This window comes from Bos javanicus, chromosome 23 (assembly GCF_032452875.1).
Source record: "Bos javanicus breed banteng chromosome 23, ARS-OSU_banteng_1.0, whole genome shotgun sequence".
In the NCBI taxonomy this organism is placed as follows: Eukaryota; Metazoa; Chordata; class Mammalia; order Artiodactyla; family Bovidae; genus Bos; species Bos javanicus.
Window position 1 is genome coordinate 16,981,043 of NC_083890.1, and position 11,301 is coordinate 16,992,343.

General features: G+C 42.3%; 1 long non-coding RNA gene and 1 pseudogene across 1 annotated transcript; both read left to right on the top strand.

Annotated features, from left to right (window-relative positions):
- Positions 1–144: 144 nt before the first annotated feature.
- LOC133236855 (uncharacterized) lies at positions 145–916 on the top strand. Its single transcript, XR_009733071.1, has 2 exons — positions 145–419; positions 561–916. It is a non-coding gene; the product is annotated as an uncharacterized LOC133236855 (long non-coding RNA).
- Positions 917–9,106: 8,190 nt separating this feature from the next.
- On the top strand, positions 9,107–9,760 carry LOC133237059 (RWD domain-containing protein 1-like; annotated as a pseudogene).
- Positions 9,761–11,301: the final 1,541 nt, after the last annotated feature.

The following is an 11,301-nucleotide window of genomic DNA, read 5'->3' on the forward strand; positions in this document are numbered from 1 at the left end:
CCCCGCGGCCGCGGCTGGCGGTTGGAGGGCGCGATCACGGGCCCGACACACCCCCCCGCCCTCCGGGGCTCCCCGTTCCTCCACTCAGGGAGCGGCCAAGGGAGCCAGAAGTGGGGAGGAGCACGGAGGGCGGTGCGAGGCTGAGCGAGGGGAGGGGAGGAGAAGCGCGCGACCTGCGCTCCTCACGCTCCGCCTCCAAGCCGGCAAGATGGCGGCCGCTGAGCCGCCCACTTCCCCTCCTCCGGCGAACACGTGACCCCGAGCGCTCTGCCCGGGGTGGGCCGAGCGGAAGGGAAAGGATTAGCAGGAGCGGAGTTGGCTCTTCCGGGGATGCTTGAGTCCTCGGGATGCTGGTGGCTTCGAGGGGGCCTTTTCCCTGCCCGCAATCCTGTTAATTTACGTGGTGACAAGAAATGGTTGTAAGTGATGGGAATATAAAAAACCTGCAAGGCGTTATGTGGGAGATTACGCACCTTGGCAAAAGCAACCGACGAAGTCCCGGCTCCCATAGAAGCCACACCACGGCCAACAATTTACTTTCTAGTTTGCCTCTTTTGCAGAAGTTGAAATTGAGGATGGGGAACTGCGGAATAGGGGCGATTCGGGAGCGAGAATCAAACCCAAAGCAGGCATCCGAGTAAAATTGTCGCCGTCTCAACCAGAACACTTATCGGGAACGTCGCTCACCGCTAGGGGTCCACATCGTGACAGCTAGGAGGCCTGGAGAGTTTTTGCAAGCGATTTGGAACCCTCCAGTGTGCGACCAGAATTTTCCTGGACACTTGGGTGCAGTGGTAGTCCCTGTATACTACTAAGTACAAAAGTTAAAAAATGAAGAAAAGCAATGGTCAAAATATGAAAGAAAAGTGTTGACGCTAAATTGAACTCTTCAAAATAAAGTACTAATGGCTTGAAAGTTTTCCTCTATTAACTAGAAACACAAAGCCTGAAATTGGTATGAAAATCAGATTTCTGTTTGCAAAGAAGAGGCAAGACAAAGAAAAAATTACTTACAAAAGATTTCCTTTTTTTTTTTTTTGATAGAGCTGTGGGGCTTGTGGGATCTAAATTTCCTGACCAGGGGTTGAACCCTGGCCTGGCAATGAAAGCGCTAAGCCCTAACCACTGGACTGCCAGGGCATTCCCTAAGATTCTCATTTTCTAATTTATATTTTTCATATTAAATTTAGAGTCTGTCCAATTTCACATATTTGTATAATGGCATTTGCTTACCTCATAGCTTAGTAAAATTAAAATAAATTTTTACTAATTGATTTCTCTCACACCCATCTTTCTTTACTCAACATTACTTGCTTGCTCCCTATAGGCATTTGAATTTTCATTTGCTGACTTCGGATTTTGTGGCCTAAAGAGGCCTTCATCATGTCAAGATTCTTAATATATTCTTCCATATTTGTTAACACTTTTAATGATTTTGTTTCCCATATTCAGTTTACATGGAATTTTATATATGAACCCTTGCATAGTCCATTAAATTAAATCTGAGATTATTTTTCACAGATGGATAGCCGATTTTGTTTGAAACATAAGTTGGGATTATCTGTATACTGGGAAGTCATCATGAGGGAATGCTGCTGCTGCTAGGTCGCATCAGTCATGTCCGACTCTGTGCGACCCTATAGGTAGCAGACCACCAGTTCCCCCTTCCCTGGGATTCTCCAGGCAAGAACACTGGAGTGGGTTGCCATTTCCTTCTCCAATGTGTGAAAGTGAAAAGTGAAAGTGAAGTCGCTCAGTCGTGTCCGATTCTTAGCGACCCCATGGGCTGCAGGCTACCAGGCTCCTCCGTCCATGGGATTTTCCAGGCAAGAGTACGGGAGTGGGGTGCCATTGCCTTCTCTGTATGAGGGAATGAGTTATCAGCTAATGAATGAACGCTGTCAAATGCCAGTTATCCACATCTCAATCCAGTTCTGTTGTTTTCTTTTAACTGTGTAATGTGACAGTAAAGAGCTTTCTTTAATGTGATTTCTCTGTGAAAAGAAAACTACCAGGATTGATGGTAGTAAAAGAAGTAAAAATAAAGCAATCTGAGAAAGTGATGGCTCTTAGGCAGAAAATATGAGTTATGTACAAGGTTTCTGAGCAGTCTAAAAACATATTTCATAACATGTGCGACAGAGACCTGCAATCAAAGATTTAGATACATTAGCTCAGCAGGTAAAAGTCCTATCAGAGAAGGGTGATGGCCTCTGTAAGTGAGGCTGCCATGTAAAATGTCCTGGAAATTGGTGTTAGTCATCTGTGAAGGGTAAAGAACCTGCCAATGCAGGAGATGCTGGAAACGCCAGTTTGATCCCTGTGTTGGGAAGATCCCCTGGAGGAGGAAATGGCAACTCATTCTAGTATATTCTTGCCCTACAGTTTGTTGGGTTGCAAACAGTCGGATGCAACTGGGTGACTGAGCACTCGTGCACCATATCTGGGGCTCCTCTCATGCTTAACACCAAAAAAAGAATGCTTCCTTCCCCATTTCAAAAACGGGAGTCATGACTATTTCTAGTCACTACAGCTGTGAATGCAAGCACCTTGTATCGCCTCTGGGAAATCAAGAAAGAGTAGTTATAAAATGCTTTTTCTTTCCTTGCTGTGGAACTGAAGAAGCTACGTGCTCCAGAAAGTACAGCCTGTCAGCCTGGGTCCTAAGTGACTGTGTGGAGCAGAGTACCAATTAAAACTCTGCCAGAGGTGTACACTCGGTCTTTACTATTCTGTGTATGAATTTTGGTTACCCATTGCTTTTGGTGTGATCTAAGCAAATATGAAGAAAATGTGAATAGGTGTTTATAGCTCATTGGAGTCGATATATGCTAAATCAGGGATAGGTACACTGTATCAACTTTTCCTCTTCAATCCTTCTCTAATATTGAATAATTATTTTTATCAGGGGAGCTGGCCCCCAGGGTTAATAATTGGAAAACTCCCTTGCCTCCTCTTCACACCTGCCCTAAATATAATTCAACTCTTAACTTCATTCGAGCTAAAGGTTTGCCCCTCCTCTAGCTTTTGCCTGCTTCACTTGTGAGTCTTGCTGTGTGCCAAGGTGTGCCAAGTTTCTCCACATTCCTGGGCTTTACTCGTCAGAGTTTACTCCTGTCTTGCTGGCCAACTGCTATTTCTGAACCCCTCCCCCAGGGTTTGGTATAAGAGGAGAAGAGCTTAGGGGAAAGGGCCACAGCTTTTCCCAATTGGGGCAGGATGCTGTTATCTTCAAAAGTTGGTTCTCTGCGGACTTGGAGGACTCACAAAAGTTGGCTCTTTCTCTCTTGTGTGTGTCACTGTTGTGGGCTTTTTTTTTAGCTCTCTTACTGGGACCTAGGCAATGTCTCTCCTCTGGTTAACTGCCTATGACTCCTCTCTCCCCGCCCCCAAGTTCATGGCCTTCTGCAGGTTCTGTAAAATATACTCTCCTGAAGTTCATTTCCTCTCAGAGCATCCTTCATGGGAAGGACCTTTTTAATGACTCCAAGTCATTTCCTTCTAGGTATACTTGTCCACAGGACAACTCATGCATCTTTGCCCTACTGGCAAGAGCAGTGCAGCTCACTCTCCATGCAACCCACCTTACTCACCATCCCAGGAAAGCTGGTCAGCCAGCATTTTGCATATGGACTTCCTCAGGTGGGAGTTAGGACGTGAGTCCCTGTGGACTTTCTAAATCCAGGAGATCTAAGCCAAACATTCTGCAAGGTGCTAGTGGAGGTCTCTATCTCACTTGGCTCTGTGTGTGTGTGTGTGTCTGTGTGTGTGTTATTCGCTCAGTCATATCCAACTCTTTGTGACCCCGTGGGCCATAGCCCACTAGGCTCCTCTGTCCTTGGAATTCTCCAGGCAAGAATACTGGAGTGGGTACCCATTCCCTTCTCCATGGGATCTTCCCGACCCAGGGGTCAAACCCAGGTCTCCCACATTATGGGCAGATTCTTCACGGTCTGAGCCACCAGGGAAGTCCCCACTTGGATTTAGGCAAAAGGGAAAAACCCCCCTCTACTTCCCCACAATTCTAATTCCCTTATATTAATTCAGTGTGGATAATTATTAATAGTAATGCTGGCAGATGGGTTCACAGTCTCATCCCATCTCCCTTTGAAGTGGATGGGAGAAGAGGTTGCCTGGCATCTATTGTGTTGCTTTCTGCCTTTGAGACCTTTGCTGAAACTCCAGAGACAACAGGGAGCATCTAACTAACATCCTGTCACAACTCCTGTCTGTCGTCAATTCAAGAAACTCTTATTAGGACTTCCCTGATGGTCCAGAGTTCATCATGAGAAACGCTGGACTGGAAGAAACACAAGCTGGAATCAAGATTGCCGGGAGAAATATCAATAACCTCAGATATGCAGATGACACCACCCTTATGGCAGAAAGTGAAGAGGAACTAAAAAGCCTCTTGATGAAAATGAAAGTGGAGAGTGAAAAAGTTGGCTTAAAGCTCAACATTTAGAAAATGAAGATCATGGCATCCGGTCACATCACTTCATGGGAAATAGATGGGGAAACAGTGGAAATAGTGTCAGACTTTATTTTTGGGGGCTCCAGAATCACTGCAGATGGTGACTGCAGCCATGAAATTAAAAGACGCTTACTCCTTGGAAGGAAAGTTATGACCAACCTAGATAGCGTATTCAAAAGCAGAGACATGACTTTGCCAACAAAGGTCTGTCTAGTCAAGGCTATGGTTTTTCCTGTGGTCATGTATGGATGTGAGAGTTGGACTGTGAAGATGGCTGAGCACCGAAGAATTGATGCTTCTGAACTGTGGTGTTGGAGAAGACTCTTGAGAGTCCCTTGGACTGCAAGGAGATCCAACCAGTCCATTCTGAAGGAGATCAGCCCTGGGATTTCTTTGGAAGGACTGATGCTAAAGCTGAAACTCCAGTACTTTGGCCACCTCATGCGAAGAGTTGACTCATTGGAAAAGACTGAGCTGGGAGGGATTGGGGGCAGGAGGAAAAGGGGACGACAGAGGATGAGATGGCTGGATGGCATCACTGATTCGATGCACGTGAGTCTGAGTGAACTCTTGGAGTTGGTGATGGACAGGGAGGCCTGGTGTGCTTCGATTCATGGGGTCGCAAAGAGTCGGACACAACTGAGCGACTGAACAGAACTGAACTAATGGTCCAGTGGTTAAGACTCTGCACTTCCAATGCAGGGGGCGCAGTTTCGATCCCTGGTTGGGAAACTAAGATCCACAAGTTGCATGGTGTGGCTAGAAAAAAAAAAGAGAGAAACTCTTTACTAAACTCTTATTAGACAGATGAAAACAGGTTACAGCTTTTACACACACACACACACCCTGTAGCAGACATATAGCAATGATAGATAGAACTTGAAAAGAGTAAAGCGATCTAAGCTTTAAAACATCAACACCTCTGTGAATTTGCTAAAGCCATAGAGCCCATGGGCTCTGAAATAAGTCTGGAAGCAAGGGTAGCAGTCAGAGATTTGTGCCTCTCAGGAGGTGGGGGACCTGGGATGGATTTTCAGCTTGAAGCCAAGGACACCCTTGCAAGCTGAACAAAACTATTGTCAACCTTCTGCTTGGGGCTATAGCCTTATGAAAAGCTGTGTGCTGAGAGGATGGGACAAAAATGTTGACAGTCCTTAGATGAGAACTGAGCCTAGGCACTCCCTGTGAGTGGAATGGCAATAGTGTGATACCCTACATATCAGTAATAATGAAACAGAGCAGGACCCTACGGTCTTTGCCCCCCATGTCCTCTGCCTGCCTTTTGTCTGTGGAAAAACTTAGGCTAAGAGTAAGTTTAATCAGAGAAGTGAGTACATGCAGAAACAAAGGAAAGCAGTCAAAGAAGACCAAATAATAATAATGTACTAATTGAGCATAGTTAAGGACCTTTAGTTCCTCCTCAAGGGCTGTAGTGGAGAAGGCAATGGCAACCCACTCCAGTACTCTTGCCTGGAAAATCCCATGGACAGAGGAGCCTGGTAGGCTGCAGTCCATGGGGTCACTAAGAGTCGGACACGACTGAAGTGACTTAGCAGCAGTAGCAGCAGCAAGGGCTATAGATAATGCTCTGAGCCATATCTATATGGCTTATAGATGATCTGTCTTATAGATATTAAAACAAAAAACGCCACAATATTGTAAAGTAATTAGCCTCCAATTAAAATAAATTAATTAATTAAAAAAAAAAACGGCAAGTGGAAGAAGCTAACTGCATGATAATTAGGCTGTACCTGTGATATAAGCTGCTACAATTCCAAGAATTGGCTTCAAGAAATGGGAACAAATGAACCCTGGAACTGAAGATTAACTGTACCTAAAATAACCAAGATGATGCTGGTAAGACCACCAATGACCAATTTGAAGATGACTATCAGAGCTGACTGTGCTTTGTGTACGTAGCCCCCTCTCCCTGTCTGTAAAAGCTCTTACCCACTGCTTGTGATGGGGGGAGGGGGGCAGTTTGCCTTTGACAGACGTCTGCCCTTCCCCAACAGTTGCTGGCATCTGAAATAAAGCAAATTTTCCCTTCCACCAGCTTGGCCTGTTTATTGGTTTTTGAGTGGGGAGCAGCTAGACCCCACTTTTTGGTAATAATTGTAATTAGAAAGCATGATATTCTGTTAAATATGGTGGATTCAATTCATGCCTTTGTCACTATTAAGTCCCTAAACACCACTCAAGTGACTGTAAAGGATTTTGTTTCTTTTTTAAGATATAATCTCATATATGCAGTGTGGGAGTGTGAGAGATATTGCCCCGTGGGGTTGATTTTAGTCAATGGGAGACATATTATTAGAAATGTAAACTGCTTGCTAACATACAAATAATACAACTTGAGCTTCAAATTTCATAAGATATAGTTTTGTCTTCTCTGTTTCTTTAGCCCTTTTTATTGTCTAAATGACCATATGAAAAGGTGCTAAACAGTTATCAGAGAAGTAAGAAAAGATACAAAACAAATTTCTAAAATAATTAAAACTTAATTAAAATTAAAACTTAAGGGGCATATAGCCATGGGAACTATCATACAGGGTTGATCGGCATGTAAGTTACTATTGCCACTTTGAAACATTGGCGATAATTTTTTCTTTATTTTTTTTTTTCTATCATGCTGGGTCTTCATTGCTGCATGGGTTTTCTCTAGTGGTGAATGGGGACTACTCTCTAGTCGCGGTGCATGGGTTTCTCATTGTGATGGCTTCTCTTGTTGCAGAGCATGGGCTCTGGGCTCTCAAGCTTCAGTAGTTGTGGCTCCTGGGCTCTAGAGCACAGGCTCAATAGCTGTGGCCCATGGGAAAATGCAGCATGTGGGATCTTCCCAGATCAGGGATCAAACCTGTGTCTCCTGCATTGGCAGGTGTATTCTTTACCACTGAGCCACCAGGGAAGCCTGGCAATATTTTTTAAAGTTGAACATATACAGTGTGATCCAGCATTTCCTAAGTATATACCCATGAGAAATATCCACATATGTGCATCAAAAAGATAAGAAAAAGTTCTGGAAATGAATTGTGGTGATAGTTGTACAATATTGTGAATGTACTTAATGCCACTGGATTTTATATTTAAAAATGAATAAAAGGGGAAATATGTATGTTTTACCACAATAAAAATGACACACAAAAGTGTTCTCATGGAATTATTTATAGTAGTAAATATTTCAACTGTAGATTGAATACTGTAGAATTTCAACTGTAGTAGATTCATACAATGGAATACCATATACCAGTGGAAAAGAAGACTATCACTAGGTGCAGCTATATGGATTTCACAGATACAGTGTTGTACTAAAGAAGGCCACACACACAAAAATACAAATTATATGGTTTTATTTTATTTATTTATTTTATTTCAAAAAGTAAACAAAATGAATTATGGTATTTGAAGTCCAGGTAGTGGTTACATGAGGGCAGTTTCTGGAACCTTTTCTATTTCTTGATTTAGATGTATTCATTTTGTGATAATTCATCAAGCTATACACTTAGGATTTTTGCAGTTTTCTGTATGTTCAGTTCAGTTCAGTCGCTCAGTCATGTCCGACTCTTTGCGACCCCATGAATCGAAGCACACCAGGCCTCCCTGTCCATCACCAACTCCCAGAGTTCACTCAGACTCACATCCATCGAATCAGTGATGCCATCCAGCCATCTCATCCTCTGTCGTCATCCCCTTCTCCTCCTGCCCCCAATCCCTCCCAGCATCAGAGTCTTTTCCAATGAGTCAACTCTTGGCATGAGGTGGCCAAAGTACTGGAGTTTCAGCTTTAGCATCATTCCTTCCAAAGAAATTCCACAGCTGATCTCCTTCAGAATGGACTGGCTGGATCTCCTTGCAGTCCAAGGGACTCTCAAGAGTCTTCTCCAACACCACAGTTCAAAAGCATCAATTCTTTGGTGCTCAGCTTTCTTCACAGTCCAATTCTCACATCCATACATGACCACAGGAAAAACCATAGCCTTGACTAGACAGACCTTTGTTGGCAAAGTCACGTCTCTGCTTCTCAATATGCTGTCTAGGTTGGTCATAACTTTCCTTCCAAGGAGTAAGCGTCTTTTAGTTTCATGGCTGCAGTCACCATCTGCAGTGATTTTGGAGCCCAAAAATAAAGTCTGACACTGTTTCCCCATCTATTTCCCATGAAACGATGGGACCGGAGGCCATGATCTTCGTTTTCTGAATGTTGAGCTTTAAGCCAACTTTTTCACTCTCCACTTTCACTTTCATCAAGAGGCTTTTTAGTTCCTCTTCACTTTCTGCCATAAGGGTGGTGTCATCTGCATATCTGAGGTTATTGATATTTCTCCCGGCAATCTTGATTCCAGCTTGTGCTTCTTTCTGTATGTTAGGGAGAGGGATAGATTGGGTGTTTGAAGCTGATAGATGCAAACTGTTGTATTTAGAATGGATAAATAACAAGTCCTAATGTATAGCACAGGGAACTATATTCAATATTCTGTGATAAACCATGATAAAAAGAATATTAAATATGTATGTATATATATATATATATTTTTTTTTTTTAAAAGCTGGAATCTCTGGAGTCCATCTACTCTGACTCCTTCAGAGCTTGATTGTATGTTGATCCAACCCTCTTAAAACTGGTCTTCCAAAATGCAAATAAACTTTCCTGATACCATATTCTCCTTTGGTAGTATTTCAGCTAAGTATGGGAAAAATCCAACCAGGTTCACCATTCCTGTGACATATAAGGCTGGAGAAAACAATGAAACTGTCCTGCCCTCCCCCCTCAAGTTTACATATATGGAAAAGCACACAGATGAAGCTCCCCTCTAGGAAATATTCTCCCAGAAAAACCTAGAAATAAAGTTATTAGTTTTACAGGCAGAAGAAAGCTTTTCCATAGTATGATCTTTAGCAATAGTGGTCCAATAAAATTAAGTGAAATGGTAGATCAAATAGAAACTTGAAGACAAGAAGAAGAGCAGAAGCTGAAAAACAATTATTTTATGGTACTCCTATTACTATTCAAAATTTCTTAAGTTGAAAGGCCAAGTTTGATACAGAACTCTTGGAAATGTTTTTAAATGAATGAAAGTAAAGGAACAAGCAGGAAAAAGTAAATTAAGTGGGAAACAGCTGTTTGAAACAGATCATAATCCTGACACAGCTAATATCCAGTTCTTGGAGGATGCTGGATACAGCATGGAGGTAGATGAGTCACTTGTCCAGAAATTAAATGGCTTGGATCCAGAGGATAAGGAGGATGATCCAGACTACAATCCTGCTGACCAGAGAGTGATTTGACCAACTAGTAAACTATCCTCATCTTAAAGAGGCTTGACTGCCACAGCATCTGTGTCTATGCTGAGGGTGTGTATTGATTTTCTTTTCTTTTTTTCATAAGAAAAAATAATTTTTAGGAAAAAAGTCTTCTGACAGCTTTTATCATTGAGCTTAATAAACTGACCTTAAAATTTCAATCAATCAGTAAAAATAATAAACTCCAGGTAATGATATGCATGCTGAAGTCTTTAAGAGTGAAATGTGCTAATATCTGTCATTTCCTTCCCAGTGAATAAAAAATAAGACCCTTGAAATCAGTAGAAGAAAGGATGAATAAATGGAAAGTTGCACGATAAGGCAGATAAAGTAAAATCTTAACTGTAGAAATTAGGTGTTGAGCATTTGGGTATCACTGTACAATTCTTTCAACTTTTTAAGTGTGAACATTTTCAAAATTATGTAAAAGCCTCACCAGATTGTGAATCACCATATTGTACTTATATAATATTGTACATCAACTATACTTCAATAAATAATGAGTATAGAAACAATTCCTCTGTCCAAAACTTCATTAGATGCAGATAAAGTGATTTAGAGAGAAACATGTATAGCTCTAAATGTTTATATTACAAAAGAAAAGTTAAAAAAATTGCTCAGCTAAGTTTCCAGTTCAAAAAACTAAAGAAAAAAACAAACACAATAACCTTGAAGAAAGAGGAAGAGTGGCAGTAATAAAAATGAAGGCAGAAATTAATTGAATACAACAGAGATGGTAAAAAGACAAAAGATGTTTCTTTAATCGTCTATACCCCAATACAAAATAACAAGTTTAAAATTTTAAAAAAGACAGAAGAAAGTTCTTTGAAATAAACTAATAAAACAAGCAAAACTAGCAGAATTGATTGATCAAGAGAAAAAAGACAGAGGGCAAGAAAACAATCTTAGAAAAGAGGGATTAAAAAAATGGAAAGATTAGCTCAGTTCAGTTCAGTCTCTCAGTCGTGTCCAACTCCTTGCGAACCCATGGACTGTATAGCCTGTTAGGTTCCTCTCTGTCCATGGGATTTACCAGGCAAAAATACAGGAGTGGGTAGCCACTCCCTTCTCCAGGGGATCTCCTGCACCCAGGGATTGAACCCCAGTTTCCTGCATTGCAGGCAGATTCTTTATTGTCTGAGCCACCAAGGATGATGGATAAGTTATAACCTGGCTATCACTAACCCTCACAGTGCCTTTGTGAGAATTAGGAAAAGGTTTCGCCTGCGGGGCTTCTCTGATAGCTCAGTCAGTAAAGAATCCGCCTGCAATGCAGGGACCTGGGTTAGGAAGATCATAGGGTCGCAAAGAATCAGACACGACTGAGCAACTTCCACTTCGCCTGTGGGTGGCTGTAACCCTAACCTAGGGCTTGCCACTTGGAAAGCTGGATGCAGGCTGCTCCCACTCACTCCTTGTCCAGATAAGCTCGTGCAGAAAACCACCTACACAACCATATTGTCCGTAGTGGATCAGTTTGAAAAGCTATGAAGCAATATGAAGAACTTTGTGCCAATTAATCTGAC